This window comes from Lepisosteus oculatus, chromosome 7 (genome assembly GCF_040954835.1).
Source record: "Lepisosteus oculatus isolate fLepOcu1 chromosome 7, fLepOcu1.hap2, whole genome shotgun sequence".
In the NCBI taxonomy this organism is placed as follows: Eukaryota; Metazoa; Chordata; class Actinopteri; order Semionotiformes; family Lepisosteidae; genus Lepisosteus; species Lepisosteus oculatus.
The window spans coordinates 12,561,654-12,580,182 of NC_090702.1; the positions used below are offsets into that span (position 1 = coordinate 12,561,654).

The following is an 18,529-nucleotide window of genomic DNA, read 5'->3' on the forward strand; positions in this document are numbered from 1 at the left end:
TCCCTCCACTGACAGTTGTGAAGGAGGGGCCTGGGAGGAGACATGGCTGGTAAAATACAAACAAATCAAACTGTGAATTACTGTGTGAGAGCAGTAATGAAAATGTATACTAATCAAACAAATACAATTGAATAAAAATGAGAAAATGTATTATCGAAAGGGCGATGAGGGCAAATCATGCTGCAGATGGTATTTCTAACTTTATTGAATGCTAAAAAGTTGATCAAGTCATATAAATACAGTACTTTTACATGTAAATGTTTTCTAGTAATTTTTTAACATGTTTACTGTAACTGTTTTAGATTAACAGTATACTGGCGGCAATTGTAAAGACCTCATTTTGAGTTTTGTGACTTGTGAGATTTCTGTAGCGAACGGCGCATTATGTAAGTCATTATGGTGCACTGGTTGGCATTGCTGCCTTACAGCACTGGGGCTCTGGGTTCAATTCTGGATCTGGGGTGCGATCTTCGTGATTTTTGTATGTTCTCATTGTGTTCACGGTTTAACGCCAGGTGCTCAGGCTTCCTCCCACAGTCTAAAGACATACCAGTAAGTTAATAAGGTTCTGGGAAAATTGGTGCTGGTGTGAGTGTGTGCCTGTGTGTGCCCTGCTACGGACTGTCGTCCAGGATGTTCCCTGCCTTGCACCTGTTGTGTGTTGGGTTAGACGTTAGCTCCCCCACAGCCTTAAATGGCGTGAAGCGAAGAGGAAGTGGATGGATTGATGCTGCCATCACCATAACTAGAAAACAGACTATGATTCTGCCAAATAGTTCCACAGTTTGATGATTCTTTTTTCTCTTCCTGCTTCCTCAAAGGAATTCTTTGTCCAGCCAAATAAAGCTGTCAATCTCTTGCAGCATGCTGTCTTTTTTTTTAAAGATGCTGTCTTGTGAGAATGGGACAACGACACATATTCAATGCAAATGTGAAAATGTGCACGTAATGTAAAATTGGTAGCCTAGCCACTGCACTTTATCACAATTACCAATAGAAATGAAGTTTGTAGTGTGTTAAAATAGAGTTATGAATTTTTGATCAAGCATTTTAGTTCCCATTAGTTCAGAAAGTAAATTTACCTCTCCACATCTCCTGTGCCCAAGGCCTGTGTGACTTCCCCCACAGTGGTGGACGTGCTGCTGCTGCAGTGGTTCCCTGAGAAACTCCACAGTGACCAGGGCCAGAACTATGAGTCCCTAGTCTTCTAGTAGCTTCTTCAGCAGATTGGAATCTGGAAGACTGTACCCCATACAGTAACTTCACTGGTACAGTGATGACAGATCAGCTCAACCAGACCCTTGTAACCCAGCTCACCTCCAGGCACCATTGGGACAAGGGCTTTTTGGTGTCTCTGGCCTTTAGGACAGTAGCATGGCAGCACATCTGCTGGGCACACCGAGCTCAGACCGTTAGCAGGTAGTGGATCCTGAGTTTTCGGCAGAAGCACAATGGATCCCGAAGATTAAAAGCACCTAACAGTAGTGAGCATGTCGCAAAAGAGGAACTACTGTATTACCTGTCCTCAGCTAGTGCAGGGATACGAGATGATACACATTCCCCAATATTTCCTGTTTTTATCTCCACAGTGTATTTTTTCTCCCCACAGTCTCCGTTTCCATTTCGTATATTTTGTCCTATAGTGTTTTGTTCTTATGGTATGTATCCCTTTCCTCCCTAATGAATTATTCTGTACATTTAATTTTAAAAGGGAACATATTTACTGTTAGTGTGCATATTCTGATTTAGAGGAATAATTTGGGTTGGTGATATCTGACCACTTAACATGTTGGTTGTACAGTCAAAACCAGAGTTCTAATTGCTCGTTTTAATTCCATGGTTCAGTTTACACATTTTCTCAAATCAGATAGAGAACAAAGCAAGTATGCGTTAAAAATATACTCAGCAATAATGTATTTTTTAAACTGCATTGTGTTGTCTTTGAGATTACAAACAATGTTGCAAAAAGATAAAGGGAATTCTGTTTATGTATAGCTCTTGATAGGCTTTGTTGCAGTAGTAAATAAAATGTAAGCTTTATTAAACAACTTTAAAACTGTTACAAAATAAATCTCTAAACTCTTTAAGTCTTGAAAATTTCAAGGGACCTTATAACCTTAAATTACTTTTTACAGAGTAGGTAAAATAATTAATACCTCATTTCATGGCTTTGAATGTTTCTGTGGTGTGCTATTCAGGGTTGTAACAGAAAAATACCTTTAAGCAAACCTGTCATACTCTATCTTAGGATAAACTAGTGTGTGGAAAACAACATGTTTTAAGGAGCTTGTCACCTTATATCAACTACTAATCCTGATGTCTTTCTCTAGGTCACTCACTCTAAGTCTAATACTAAAGTGTAAAAAGACTAAAACAAAGACTTACTATCCCTGAAAAACAAAACACTATGTGTTCTTTAAAAAATGTGTTATCTATGTTTCTAGTGTTAGATTTTTTTTAAATCATGTTGATATCAAAAACTCTAAAGAAGTCGGTATTGTGTACTGTTATATACTTACAAACGTTTTAGATTATCAAATATTTTCTTCAGGACAAAAAACAAAGATAGTTTGTAATCTAAACAGTGGTTAAATATAGGCAAAGCGTAGTTTTTCTTTTTTAAGCTTCCTCATAAATAAATATTACTGCTTATATGAATTGTTTTATTTTCAAACAATTAAATGTACTTATTTTCAAACAGTTAAATGTAATAATTATAATTGTGTAATATATAAAATCCAGTCAAAGGTTTACAATACAATATACTGAGCAACCACACATCCAGCACAATTAACAGTTAAACATTTCTCTCTCCTATTGAGCCCTTGACAGTTATAGGTACTGTATATTTATGTTACAGCTAAAATTTGTGCACCGTTTGTGTTTGATTTGGATAAACGGCTCTCTCGAGGAAGTCACTAATAATATAAAAACAAACTCAGAGTGCTTAATGAGAAAAAGAAAGTGGGCATATCACTGAGAAAACCCTTTCTGTCACCCCGCTTGCATAGTATGTTGGTCCCAGTGTGGCTTGTGTCTTGCTAGACAGCCCACGTGGAGGGCTCTGCCCCTGTGGTCTGAGTACAGTTTGTGTGCTGCTCTGTAGAGCTTGGCTTGCTGACAGAATTACGACCTACTCTGTCCCAGGGAGCTATGTGCGCTTTGGCCCATGAAATGCTAATGATGGACTTGTTGGTTGAAAGAGCTCTTCTCATCATGACCCCTTTCATGTGCCTGTTGTAGCAGAAGGAGGAGCCAACAATACCATACATCACATATAAATCTTTGTGTCGACTGGGAGAAGATGGTGTAATAGGCTCAGTGTTTCACAGAGGAGTCTTTCAAATCCCTGATACTGGGTAATTTCCATTCTGTTCCTTTATTAACATTAATAATTCCTTACACTTATATAGCGCTTTTCTGGACACTCCACTCGAAGCACTTTACACCATCACCATTGTGCAGCCTCACCTGGATGATGTAACAGTAGCCATAGTGCTCACCACTCACCAGCTAACAGTGGGGAGGAGAACAGAGTGATGAAGCCTATTTATAGATAGGGATTATTAGGAGCCCATGATAGTAAAGGCCAACGGGAAATTTAGCCAGGATGCCAGGATAACACCCCTACCCTTTTTGAGAAATGCCCTGGGATTTTAAGTCTTATCCGAAGGACAATGCCTTTTTACAGTATAATAAAACAATTTTTTATAGTGTCCCCATCATTATACTGGGGCATAAGGACCCACACAGGCTGCAGGGTGAGCCCCCCCTACTGGCCCCACTAACACCTCTTCCAGCAGCAACCTTAGGATTTTCCAGAAGATCTCCCATCCAAGTACAGGCTCACACTTGCTTAGCTTTAGTCAGTTGCCAATTGTGAGTTGCAGGGTGAAATGGCTGCTGGCTTTTACATTTAACTACAACCTCTGGACTTTTTGTGTTTCAGTATTTTCCTTGTTGTACCTGCTTCCAGTGATGTCTCTCTGTGCTCTTCATAGTGATTTTTATGTGTCTGGGAAGAATGTAATTCAGTTGTATACAATGGGAAATAGACCATCAGCTTGTTTGCTCTTTCCTTGATAGCCTAAAACTAAGTGAAATTCTCATTTCCTCCTTTTCTTTGTTCATACCTGGTGTGGGATTTAAAAAAGCTTTTTGCATAGGTCCTAAACTTGCCTCCCATTTCCTGAAAGTTAATGTGAAAGTTTAAAGTTCAGATGTAGAAAGAAATATCCTAAGTGGCATTGCAGTTCTGGTTTTTGAGAGAGAGCATACAACTCTGGTATTTCTCCATTTTAGTTATTATTGTACAGACAGGTAGTCTTTTTCTCAGCTGTACTATTGTACAGTTGATGCTGATTGCTTTGGGAGTAAAATGAATGCATTATGTATGGTGCTAAAGTGCACTACCGAGCAGGAAACGTCTCTTTCAAATTCTCTGATCCTCAGTAAAAGCCTGGTATCATCTGCCCTGGACTGAAGAAAGTCTAATTTATGAAATGCAGATCCAAGATAACTAGATGGAGTATTTATTGTTTGTACAAAGGACTTGAAATCTGGCTACTATGTTTTTTATTAGCATAAGAGTAGTCTTGCTTGCGGTTTTTACAAACCTGATAGTATTATTTAAAAAAAATAGTTTTGCACATGTACTGTATTTTAAGGTTGTGTTTGTCAATCAATGACAGTTGTACTGTAAATCATTCGGTTTTCAGGACTCATTAAGGTCCCTGAAACTTTGTTATTTCAGTTTCATCACAGAAGAACTCCTTACATTATGTAAAATACTATCATACAGTAAATTCTTTTTTTGCTTTTTTGTTAGTGGCCAGAAAAATGGTTCAAGTCTAGCTCTGCTATTTTACATACGCTTCAATATTGTATTTACTGAATTAATCAATATTATGTAAGTACTGCATTTAATTAATTAAGTGATTTGAAGCAACTGTTGTGTTGAATCTTCTCTGAGTTTTACAACCTTTAGGACATCAAAGGGAACAAAACCAATTTCCTGTAGTTTTACCAAGTCTGACTTTTATGTTTGTATATTGCTTGCTGTTAATAATATTTACTAACCCGAGTTAAGTATTACTCCACTGCCTTTTTCCTGAAGTATTTGTTGGACAAATTGATATTTTGCCGATAACTGTTTTTGAACATAAAACAATTTTGGACATTTATCATTAAATGGACACTGCAGGTTTTTTTTTTACATCAAAGGTAATAGAACAATGCATCTTTTTCATGGGCTTCAGTGATGTGATTCAGCTTTTGTTTTTGTCCCTGATTTCTCTTTTTTTCTGGGACGTGCATGATTTTTTACTTCAAAGAATCATAAAACGTCTTGCTGTATAGGCTCGTACCAGCATGATAATCTGTTGAAAGAGGAGATTTGAAACTCAGACACTGTAGGTGGTGAATTGAATTGCCTTCATTACTCTGCTCTCCTCCCGACCGATAGCTGATGTGTGGTGAGCGTTCTGGTGCACTATGGCTGCCGTCGCATCATCCAGGTGGATAGTGCACATCGGTGGTGGTTGAGGGGAGTCCCCATTACCTGTAAAGAGCTTTGAGTGGAGTGTCCAGAAAAGCGCTATATAAGTGTAAGCAATTATTATTATTAAGAAATTATAAGTGGGGAGTTAACAGAGACACAGTGCAGAATTTAGAGTGGCTTTTGAAATTGATCCACTTAGTCTTACATCATGCACAGTTGGTTCATTTATAGTTCCTAGAAACAATGACATCATTCTTTCATCCTGTGGATAGGATTAATCATGTCAGATTTTGTTCACATCACTGCAGGATGGAGAACCCTGTTTACACCTTAATAGCAGCATCACTATAAAGCCTCCATTCCCAAAAATGTATATGATGCTATACAGTATGTAGAAATGTAAAAATGTAGCTGAACCAAATAATAATAAATAAATAACCAATAAAATAACCAATAAATAATAATAAATAACCAATAAAAAAAATATTTTGCCCTGCATATTGAAGTATAAAATATTTGGACTTTCCTAGCGCTATAGAGACAAATAACTTAAAGTGTTGATGTGTAAGGACTGCTGTGTCCAAAAGCAACGCCAGTATTCTGTATTTAGCTCAGCATGTAGTGTTGGTTACTCTTTACCAACTCAACTTTTTCTTCTCCTCCTTCACTTTCATTTTGTGTCAATAAGAAAAAGGGGTTTCTGACTGGTCTGAAATTTAAGGTGATCGTTTCAAAGCCCTTCTTTAAATGAAAGTTTATAAAATGGTTGAGAAATTTTGATGGAACAACATCCTCCCTGTGGAGGCTGTGTCTGATTACACTATAATACAGCTAACTTGGTCACTTACCCCAGCATCCATCACTTCTCAGTCTTCCTTCCTGCCTGTTATTGTCGTAGTGGAAGCTCTTTGGCTCATTTCAGCTGGTGGTGTTGGTGGAGTGGGGCTCTGTTACCCTCATCTACAAAGCAAGGATTCAGTGGTAGACCGGTACTTTAGAGCCTCAGTGAACCATGAATCATTATGAGATTTTGTGTAAACATGCACTTAAACTATAGCAAAAGAAGTTTGGTCTTGTTAGCTTTTGTCTTTGTTCATTTTCATCACAGTAAAACCTATTGTATCTGGCCTTTGGTAGCATTCGATCCCCAAAACAGACAGCTGTGATGGTGTGAACATCTAGCTGTACCCTTGCTTTTGATAGTTAACATTTTATTATTATCATCCGGGCTTTTGAGTTTGAGGCAAAAGAAGGCTGTACTTTATTGTATTGATTTACTTTCAATGTGCCAGACATCATCCCATCATGAGGGATTGCTTTGTTCTCAGAAAGCAATGCTACACTGGACAGCAGTTCAGCTAAGCTAACAGAATACACAATTCTATTCAGTCAAATGTTGTTTAGATGCTTATTTGTAATTTGCAACTCATTCCACTGAATATTTGCTGTTTTTGCAAGTATCAAAGCAAATCAAATTCATCATGTATTAAAGTACTAAACCTAATTTCACTGGGCTTAGGTGCTTTTCTTTCAGCAGAAAAAACAAGAATTTACAGTAAGCTACGCTGGATGGTCCTGCAGCTTAAAGACAAGAATTAACCTGATTAATCACCTTGTTTGGAAAAGCCATGTAAACCAGTTTTACTTATATGTTGTTATCACTTGACAGTTTGTACAATCAATAGTTTTTAGTACTTCACAAACAAAGATAATAGGTACAATAAGCAGAGCAAACACATCTATTTGATCTACTAAGTTATGGTTTGTCACTAATGATAATGTTATATTAATGCTTAATATTATTATGAGGGCGTCTATAATGAAGATATATTATATAATTAAAGGGTATCATATGTGCATCTCTGTGTCTGAGACTGAGTGCATGTACATTATGCTGATTTATGATGCATTCATGAATCAGTTTACTCACACACAGCGACCTCATAAGAAATCTGATGTTAAGCTTTGGAATAATACCCGCTCTCCTTTATTCCAGCACAATTCTCAAGCCTCTTATTGTGTCTTTGCAGGCAGTGAGCCGTCTCTCCAAGTGGGCAGATAACGTCATCAGCAAGGAGGGCTGTGCCTTGTTTGCCTACCTTACGCTTAGTTACCAAATCACATGAGAATCCGTCCTTGTAACCATGACAACCAGTCCTGGTCCAGGCTCCATCCTGTCGAGGTAAAGAATAAGAACCACAGATCCATCCACAAGGACACAGCCTGCTTTTTGTAAGTAACTGTGGGTGCTTTGTTTTTTGGTGAAAACGTACCATGTGAAATGTGCAGTTACAATCCTTTTTTGCGTGTTGTGAAATGTAATTTCCATTCAGAGATAAGAAGACATAGAAGCACAGAAACTGTGTATTGCTGGTTGTCAGCACACTGGATTAAGAGTTACCTGATGATTTTTTTTTAGGCTAATGATGCAATATGAGTTCTTAATTATTTTATTTTTTGGACAGTAAACGATAATTTTTGTGTGATTGTAAATTTTCCATTGATATATCATAAGTGCTAAAATGATATCTTTCACAATATTCCAGGCTTCCGGGGAACATTGTTATTGTTGTTTCCTAAATCAACTTTTAATAACTGTGCTCTCCTAGCAAGGATTCTTCCTCTTATGTCTATCTGAATTTATAGCAGTGCTCTGGACCCTCGCGGCACCATTAATTAGCAAATCCCCACCTCAATAACTAGGTCAACCAGACGGCACCAGAAAATGGCCTTGTAGACCACGAGACACAAGCACCCTTTATTCCTTCCTCTCTTAACACACACTTTGAGATGGATACTCATTAAGACATCCTACCATTTTTTGTCACTAATGCCAAATAAGTAGTTTTTATTGTAAAGATACTGTATGTTTTGGTATATGTATTGTAAGATGGGGGAACTGTTGAGAACATCTCATGCTGTAGGTTTACACTAACAAATGTATTTGAGCACTGTAAATTTCAGCTACTGGCAGTGGGTTATTTATTGTTTTGAAACACTGCTGTATACGCAACAAATTGTGACCTGTAACTTTTAATATGAAATAAGTCATGTTTTTCTCTAGCTGCACACCACACCCTCTGCCATCTGAAGATATTCTTTGTTAATCCTGTTTGTTGCTCATTTTAGCTGTTGTCTGCACAAATTAATCCAATACATTTTTTTCATATATTAACTATTTGTATGAAAAATAAAATTTCTCCTACTAGGCAATCCTGTAATTACAGTCTACAGTATATTCCTGACTTGCCACTTTCTGTGATAGTAGTTCCTTTTCACTGTATGTGTTTCAATGGGCTAAATGTTTATTTTTCATTGTGGTCTGGGGAGCAGCAAAGTGGAATATTTAAAGTTGACACAAGTGTCAACTTTATAAGCGTCGGCACTTTTTCAGGGTGTGTTTAATAGTTTTAACTGGAGTAAATTTCTGTGGCAGAGAGGCATAATATTATTGCAGCTGTTAACAGTAGAGGTGCTTGAAAAATAAGCATAACAGCTGCAGGAAACTGAATGAAACATTTCTCTTACAATAAACAGTTTAACTTTAATCATCCCTGCTACAGAAACCTTGAGTTGAGTTAATGATAATGAACTCTGAAAGCCCAAGGCAGCTAAATAATAAGAGGGCACCTCTGGGATAATATGCAGTCTAAGAAAGGCTATTGTTTTTTAAAATACGCCTAATGTGTAGTTCAATTGTAATGTATGCAGTCTTGTAGTCTTTTTGTAGTAAGTATAAAGAAGTATGGGTATGTAATGATAATGATATTTAAGATTCTGCTTGAAATTTTTAAAGGCACCTGGGCTTTAAGGGGTTGGAAGTGAGAGTAAGTGAAGTTTAATGCAGTTCCTTATGTACTCCATACCATTTGACTCTTGAAATACACTTCGCAATATCACGGAGTAAAACACAAAAGGGAAATCCTATTTTTTTTTTACAACTTTATTGACAACAGAATACAAGAAGATGAAATGCAGGTCAAAATAGTTAAAAATACCATGACAGGTCTAGAAACTACAACTGGAATGGTATATGTGAGGCTGCTGTGGGGAGTTCAGGCTGCTAAAGAATAGCTAAGGACCTCACAATACTGTTGGTCCCAATAGCTGGGAGATATAGTGTGGATTTAAATACAGTAGGTACACATTCTCCTATAAATGCCTGATTTTTTTACGTTTTTGAAGTTTTTTCCCCTCATGTGACCAAGAGTATATCACTGATATAATATTAAAGTCATATAAAAAACTATTTTTTATACTTCTTCCTGTAATGGATGAATCCATTGTGGTAATATGTTATTCCATACTTCTACTTCAAACCGCATTGATGCTCACCTATGGAGTGGGTATTTCACTGGATATAAAACACTTTGACAAACCGTGTTGCTGAAAAGAGCTCGTGTTCCTGCTGAAATGGATGGCTTTCAACAGATCTTCAGATTACGTCCAGCTGATTAAGCACATTTTCCAACAGCTAATGGTGAGTTTTAAATTAATTTCGTTCAAAATTAATTGGAAGCTGAACATTGTGCTTTTGAATGGAAATTTGGTGTGACCTGTGCATGCTCACTGCCTCTTGTCTTGAATTCCTTAAAGATTCATTCACCCCTAGAAAGAAAACTGCTTCATTGATAAGTTAATAGAAAGCATTCCTCTACCGCGTACCTGGAAACAAGAAACATCAATTAACTCTTCTACCACTGATCTGTATTCCCTTTTCATATTGTTTCTAAGTAACTTTCTAGAGTACAGGAAACCTATTCAAATAACAGTAGTTGTCATGTACAGTGATAATCTGACATCTGAGGAAACTAGGCCATAGTATACTGCAGATAGCTGTAGATTCAGTAGTTATTAACTGAAAGCAACAGGAATGATATCTTCAAACACGACTGTCACAGTAACAGTAGGTCAACACTCAATTTTTCATTAGTAATAACCCCACTAATGCTGTGCAGATTATGCTTTTGATGTGTGATGGAAGTGCTGCAAACTGTTTTGTCTTTTATTTCACTTCAGGATACACAGTCTTGTTCAATCGCTTATTTTTCACATTTTTCTCTCTATTGATATTGTAACCTGGGCTTCAGTATTAGTATTTGATCAGGTGTTCATACATTTTTACTGCACTATTTAAATAAGGTGAAATATAACCTCAGTGCTTCTGTTGCGTAATGTTTTCATTGTTGTCTTTAACTGACGGCACTGTTATTGTATGTTATTGTATATCTGAGGTAAACACCCTTGTCTGGGGTACTTACAATGAATTCTACAATGGGTGCACTACTGATTTTTGCAGGAATATGGGCCTCTTTCCTAGAAAGCTATAGGTTTTATCTGTGACACTTGAGGCAGTTGGAAGACCGTGCATGTTTTTCAAAAACGATATAGTCCAGATTTCAAGTGGCTCCAGCATTTGACGAAGAATTATTTTTGTCCCTCTGTGCTTAGTTATCATTCAGAAATGTTCCTCTGCAAATGATACGCAAGGTGATGTTTGAGTTACTGACATGTTGGAGACTGTAAAATGGTCCTTGCTGTGGACAAGTTTCATACTAGTGCCAACTAAGGAGTCATATCTACTAATATAATGGAGAAAGTGCTTCCTTAGGTGGTCTGTAACTGAACAGATCATCCCTAACACTCAAATGCTCTGAGATAAGAAGCTATTTTTAAAATGCCTGTATCTTACTCTTATTGGAAATCAGACCTTGTCAAAGACATAGCTACACCCCCATGAGTTTATTTGAATGCCTGTTTCCACTTGTCTGAACACATGCTGCTAAGATATGAGAGTGATAAAGCTGCAGAGCCTGGCTATTGATGATCTCCTGTCAGTGATAAAAAACTTTCATCAAACCTTCAGTGCTTCACCTGCATCTTGCAACACATTTCCTCACTGTGAAGGTCAAAGTAGACTGCATCCTAATAAAAATACATTTTTGTTAGTATTCAGGGGAGGATTTTGAATGGGAATTCTAAAGAATATTCACTCTTTATTCTTATGCCACTCCAGTGTACAGTAGCTTTGGCCTCATGCTTTTAAGCAATGTCCTGCTGAAAGGTGAATTTATGGACCTGTGTTAAGTCTTTAACAGACTGAAACAGATTTTCCTGTAGTTATTTGTCTGGGTATCTTTGCTCCATCCATTATTCATTCAATTCTAACACCACTTTCTAGTCCCTGCTGAGGCCTTGCAGCCTCATAACATAATGTAGCCACCAACATGCTTGACAGAAGGGATGGTGTTCAGTGGGAGACGCACTGTGTTGGGTTTGTGCCAGATGAAGTGCTTAGCTTAGAACAAAAAGTTTCAATTTTGTCTGGTGGGACCACAAAACCTTTTGCCACATGTTTGTAGTAACATTAATCATGCTTTGTTGCAAACTCCATGCAGGACTACAAATGAGTTTGCCACCCTGCCATACAGGCTAGATTTGCGAAGTGTTCTAGATATTGTTGACTGATGCACATCTTCTCCCATCTCAGGCATTGAACTCTGTAGCTCCTCTAGAGTTGTTGTTGGCCTCACTATGGCATCCCTCACCAGTTTCCTCCTTGCCTGGCTGCTCAGTTTGGAGGGATGGCCAGACCTTGTGCGGGTCATACCTTCCATTTCTTGATGATTAAGTGGACTGTGCTCAACAGGGATATTCAGAGGCTTCTATATTTTTGTTACCCTTCTCCTGATTTTTGCATTTTAATGACTTTAGGCCACACTTTGAAAATGAACTTAAACCTCATGGTTGTGTCTTTGCTTGAAATTCACTACCTTTCATTTTTTTCTATGGCACTCAGGGTCTAAGTACTCAGGAACACTGGCCTCCTAGGTGTGTTGTTTCTGAATGAGTAAAATCATGTTAACTTTTTAAAGAATGGTTCAATGTTTCACCATTTATTCTGGGTATTTACGAAGCTTTGGGATTGTTTTGAGTAATAGATTTTGGCTAGTGAGCCTGTAATATAGTGTAGGTATACTGTATATCCAATTCAATCTAATATCTACTGTAAGTTAGGGTTATTTATGTATCCTAGGCAAATATTGAGTTGTAAACTTTAAGAAGCAGCTGCGTAAAAAGATGCATTTGTAAACTTGAATGCTAATTGTATTTAAGATTTCCATTTTGCAATGAACTGTCCATTTTATTATTCATTATAAATGAGTTACAGCTCTAAGTGTTGGAGGCACACCAAAGACGTCCTGATTGCCAGTCAAGCCGGTGCCAGTTCTTCGTTCACCTGGGTCAGCTTTGTTGGCTGAAACTTTGTCCCTGACTTAACACACCAATTAGTAGTATGCCTGCACTCTGTGACTGTAAGCATAACTCATAAAGAGCAGGCCACGGTCAGAGCTCTTCTGATATCACACAAGGCAGTCTTAGACATGTAGTTTCTGTCACAGTTATTGTTATTGCCTCAAAGTAACAGCGATATTTTTTGGTTGAAATGGTACCAAGTTTACCTTTTCAGCAAATCTTCACCTGTTCACCCAGGTGATCATTGATTTCTTGCTTCCTTCAGATTTGCTCATAAAGTTAATGATAAATGTTTAGTATGCTGTGGTTCTTTGTGTTTAAGCAGTTCAATACTATACAATGCTAAAACTACTAATTTTACACGAACACAAAATATAATGCTTGAAATGTTTTACTTTCTTAATATGGCTTATATGTATATAATTGATAGTAATGCGTCATCAAAATTGTTTATATCATTCTTTACAGAAAACAAGCAAATATAATAAAACGAAATAAAATAGCATACCACTTTATTTTTATTATATATAAGGCTCACGTGTTATATATACATAAAGGTGTACTGTCCACAATTGAATCTTAGCTTGCGTATTGAAAAATCACCCAAACACAAACCACAACAACATACTGTAACAATGATGCTGCTTCAAGTCGTTATATCATTATTCTACTCTAAATGTTTTTTTTTAAATAAATCCTGGTCTGATGTCGTCTCAGTTTTGAGTAAACCTTTCCTCTCCGCTCTGTCACCGCCCCGCCTCTAGAAACGTTGTGTCTGGGGTAGCCTGTTGCGCTGCTTGTCTTATGCCATGCTTGTGTCCGACGAGGCGAAGGGTGGCGGAGAGGTGGGTGCCGTAGTATTACCCTCCATACATCAAGGTTTCAGACGAAATTCTTCGACATCGATTTAAATCCAGATCATGCTGAAGCTTTTGTGGTTCAGTAAATGAAATAGAAAGGTTTGTTCTTTTCTCACAGTCATAGATGCGATGTCTGTTTTTGTAGGTCGTCCCCCGCGCCCTGCGGAGAGTGGCGCGGCCCATAGTTTCTGAGCGCCACTGGTGGCTCCGAGAAGATTGAATGTGTTTGAACACGCCTGTTTGAAGTCAAGGGTGAGCCGGGATCGCAGAGCTGCTGGAGGAGGGAAAATATTTGGGATTTACTGTCTTCGGCATCGGGGATCGAACCCCTTGAAATATGTTACACTAAGGATTTAGCTCGGGGAAAACTTAAAAGTAACTATTTCCCAAACCTACTATAAGTGTCATGGACCTTAAGTAAGGTAAGGGCTGTAACCGAGGCGTGTGAGAGTGGGGGAATGCCTTCGTTTGAAATTTCTGTGCTTGTTTTGCAAGACATACAGTATGTAAGGCTCAGAGAAAGTACAGCGTGTGCGTTCCCGCAATTTCCAAGTATCTTGAACATTTTTTCTTCTTTGGTCTAATCGTGATTGCGGAGAACTAGGTGAAATATAGTTTCGGGGAAAAAACTGTTCCGTTAAATGTTTTTTTTTTACTTGGTTCTAGTTGTGCTATGATAACATTTTAAAAAGACTAATCTCTGTGGCTAATGGAAAAGACACTTTTTTTCACTAGAGTGTGAAAACTTTTCTTCACGGCGTTACTTCTGTTTTGACTAAGGCAACGCTTCTGCAAGTCTTAAAAGCTTCTCGGTTTTGTTTGCTGTGATAGTTCCATAGTTATTTCTATTTTGCGTACACAGAAGTCAACCTTGCATCAAAGATCTATACAGTAAGTTTCGACTTGAAAATGTCTTTATTTAGAAGCTGCTACTGAATTGGGGGGTATTAAAATACGTTTAAGGAGGTTGCACGGTAGACCTTGGAGTGATTTGTGAGTATATTTTTAATTCCCCCCGTAGTAGGTACAGCGCTTTTTTATTGATGGGCGTTTTTCTAAAGCAAAACAACATTCAAGCATTGTTGCAATATACAGCATGCAGTTTCCAGTCAAACGCTAGGAGCCTTTATTCCATGCTTTGTCCGTGTTGTACAGTGAAGTGCACAAGGAGATTGTAAAGGCGCTTGTGTACAGTGTAGTGGCAGTGGGGGTTGGGAATCGCAAAGTCACACACTTTCATAAGTGAGGTTACAGAAATAGAAACCTGCATAATTACCGCTTCGTCTGTGATTTTCCTCACACAGACTGGAGCGTTTCTGCAGGTAAAACAGCTTACTTAGGCCTGTTGGCAGGAGAAAATCTAGTGCAGCTTTGAGATCCAGCTGATGCAGTGTCATATCAAGGTTTTCAATAACTTTGACCATTTCACTAATAATGTCCAGCAGAGCGTTGTGGTCAGGCGGACAATGTGCATCAAGCAGGATTCACATGTATTCTCACACGCGTGTGGGGCACAGCTCACGGACACCACTTAACCTCTACAGCATGTCTTTGGATTGTGGGAGGTAACTAGCCTATCTGACAGAAACCCAGTACCCAGGGGGAGAGAGCATGTAAACTCCACACAGGTGCCCCAGTATCGCAATCAAACCCAGGACCTAAGAGCTGTGGTCCCGAACCACGCCACTGAGCGACCCACTACAGATTCATTTGATACAAATTTCTTAATAAGCGAGGTGTATGAGCACCTGTAATCCCAGGTTGAATAACGTACATGGTTAATTTAAAGTTGGTATTGCCGCTATTCCTTCTGAGTGCAACTTGTATCGTCGGTGTTGCAGAAGTAACTTTCTGTGTGTTGCAACACAGAAGTGTTACGTGGCCTTATTCTGTACTGTTATCAATCGCAGTACCTGTGTGAGTATGTGGAAAAGGAAACGGATTGCAGCTCGACATGGTTCTTTTTCCAAGCGTGTTTGTCCGGGTTGCTTGCCGCAGAGCGGAGAGCCAGCTCTAGAGGCACTGCCTGTGAGCTGAGTCAGCAAGAACAGGGGTGGTTGAAGGGGCAAAATGGGAGCAGGAAGACGGCTGTTTTCTTTTTTCCTCTTTATCTCGCTGCCGCGCTTACTCATAAAATGCCTTAAACGTGGAAAATTTGGAAGATGAAAGGAAATTGGAGGGCTAACCCCCGCAGTTTATTAGTGGATAGAAATCAGAAGCGTCTAACCTGGCTAATGCAAAACAAACTTCTTAAACTGACAAACTGAAAGACAGACTCCTTAAACTGCAGTAATTTGGCAAATAAAACCATTCTTATCAAATAAAAATACAAAGAGGATTATTTTAGCGGGTAGATGTAATAACCTAGTCCAATAACGTGGAATCGACATATATTTCTGTTTTTTGTGATTTGTAGCTTTCTAGTTTTCTTCATTTTGTTGGACTGTTTTGTCCATCTGCAGCCATAAAAGGCTTTTGAATGGTTTATTCAAGGCTTATTTCAGGCAGGTGTTCAGGCAAGCGGGTCAGCAGTGCTTCAGCGATAGACAGGTATTGCTCAATAATGACATACTGCAGTCACCCCACATTAGGCTTTGAGTTAGTCAAAAACGTTAAAGTCATAGAATGCCACCTTATGTAAAGCTTAGTACATTGCTTCAAGTATGCGTGGGGCCTTTTTTCTCATGATGTTTGTTTGACCGTGTAGAGCGGGTGTTTCTTTTTTCTCTCCTCCAGTTCACAGTTGGACACAAGCTACATCTTATCATCTGTTCAGGAACATCTCCGCCTCCACCCTCTCTTTCACCCCTCTTGACTATTTATATCACTGTTTCATCACCTCGCTCCTTACTGGCTCCCAGTATCATCTCCCTCCTTTAGCTCCACTCTCTCCTTCTGCCTTTCACTGACTGCCACATTCTGCTAACTCCTCTCTCTTCTCTGTTCTTATTAGAGACGGACTGATCAACGTTTTGTGAGGCCCATACCGATTGCCGATTTTCAGTAAGCAGGATCGGCCGAGAGCCATACGATGCGGGGGGGGTTGACATTTTCAAGTTGTTGGTGCGTTACTATCCAGCCAAAGACACAAAATTGTATAAGCTAAAATTGTTTTGTGAACAAGTAAGACAACGATTGTTGTAACCGCCTCACATGAAGTAACAAGCTGCAGTCTAACAGTTCTTTTATCTAATGAATATGACCAACTGGCATAGCGTGGCTCTAGGTGAGATATCATCTTATACCTATCGCAATAAATTCCATTATTTTGGTCGTGATTCCTTTTGCTTTCGGATTATTGCTGCGGTACTTTTGGTATCTCTCAAATGTTTCCTGCACTGACGGTTGTCTTAATGTACATGTAGCTTTATCCGTCTTTGCTAGCTCTGCTAGTTTCTGATACTCGCTGTACTTGGTCGGGTGATGTGCTCTTAAGTGTCGTATCGGGCTCGTTGTTTTAAAATTGTGTTGTGTTGTTACCCCCCAAGTGACGCGTTACTTTTACAAACATTGCAAATAGCATTGGCTTGATCTGGATCAGATATTTAAAAAAAACTGCCAGACGGACGACATGTTTTCATTCCAAGGCACACAGCAAAATTTTGGCTCAAATATTTTGCGTCGTAGACCGTCTCTCAGTATCGGCCAAATGAAAGGAACGTTGGGCGATTCCGATCTATAGCTGGTGGATCCTCCCACCCCTGTCTCTTAAACCTCATCTTTTGTTTCCTTTTTTGCACAATGTTGTGCTGCTTTCACCTCCTGTTCCTGTGCCTGGGTTTCATTCTTGTTCTGCTCAACCAGAACCAAGCTGCACTTAACAGAAAAAAACTGAAGATCTCAGTTTCTCTCTGGTTTTGAGATGTATTACTTTTTTCATCCTTTGTTTTCTGCACCAGCAGTTCATCTTGCAACACTCCGTGGAACCATCTCTAACTAGCTTGGATCATCCGAAGGCCACTGATCACCTCTCTTACTGGTTGTCTTTGCTTAACTTCTTCTGTCACCTTTTACTACTGCTTGATTTTACTGTACTCTGACACCTTTTAATTCTCTGGATCAGTGCTCCCTTGTCAACACTCGCTGATCCAGGAATTTCTAGCTCTGCACACACCAGGTTTTCACACCTCACATATACGAGGCGTCCTGGTAAAACTGCCTGTCAGCTCCTGACTCTTTCTCTGCTGTTGTTCCTTAAAGTGCCGTGTGATGTTTCCAACATTGCTCTCTTTTCTACCCTCTTCTTTGGCTCTCTCATCTCATCTCACAGCTATTTGCCTATTTATTCTGATGCTGAAATCTTCCTTGCTTGTCCTTCCACTGGGGACTCATGCCCCTTTCCATATCTCTGCCTGTCTCACAGCTCTCTCCTCCCAGATGTGCTCCCGCCACAGGAAACTCAACATCCCAAAGTTTTCCCATTTGTGGACTACTCTTTGTCTCTTGACTCCCCCACCATCTTGTCCTCATCTTCCTATGCCAAAAGCACTTGGTATTACTCACACCCCCTCCTTATCCATCTCTGGCACATATGGCAAGAAGAACCAGCAAGAATCTACCCAATCCTTACCAACTAATGTTTAGTCTCTTATCACTCAGTGGTGGAATGAATATTCCACAGGTCAAAACTGCCCAACAGCTGTCAACTCTACACTGTAGTGCATCATTTTTAATGCTCTTATAACAGAACTTTCTAATTACACTTATTCACACAGAGGCTTTTAACCATTTTGTATCCACATTAGCTGTATACTGTTTTATTTTTCTCCATTTAGTTTGTGCAGCATTTGCACTGCTTTTCCAGTTGGTGCTAGCCATGTTTTCATTTTGTTTTCACGTGCTTTCACCTTACCTCATATGCACCATATGCTTCTTGGACTTGCACTTCATGTAACTATTGGAAGGTGCCCTG

General features: G+C 39.0%; 1 protein-coding gene across 28 annotated transcripts in view; it reads left to right on the forward strand.

Annotated features, from left to right (window-relative positions):
- The window catches only part of mical3a (microtubule associated monooxygenase, calponin and LIM domain containing 3a), a 140,295-nt gene that overhangs the window by 18,973 nt on the left and 102,793 nt on the right, over window positions 1–18,529 (forward strand). For 25 of the 28 annotated variants that reach the window (XM_015353158.2, XM_069192169.1, XM_069192163.1 and 22 more), the window contains exons 2-3: window positions 7,531–7,732; window positions 13,763–14,039. The gene's annotated coding sequence lies outside the window, so the exon portion shown is untranslated. Of the gene's footprint in view, window positions 1–7,530; window positions 7,733–13,532; window positions 13,603–13,762; window positions 14,040–18,529 lie in introns of those variants that run through there. The other 3 variants (XM_069192166.1, XM_069192165.1, XM_069192164.1) reach the window with 3 other exon arrangements.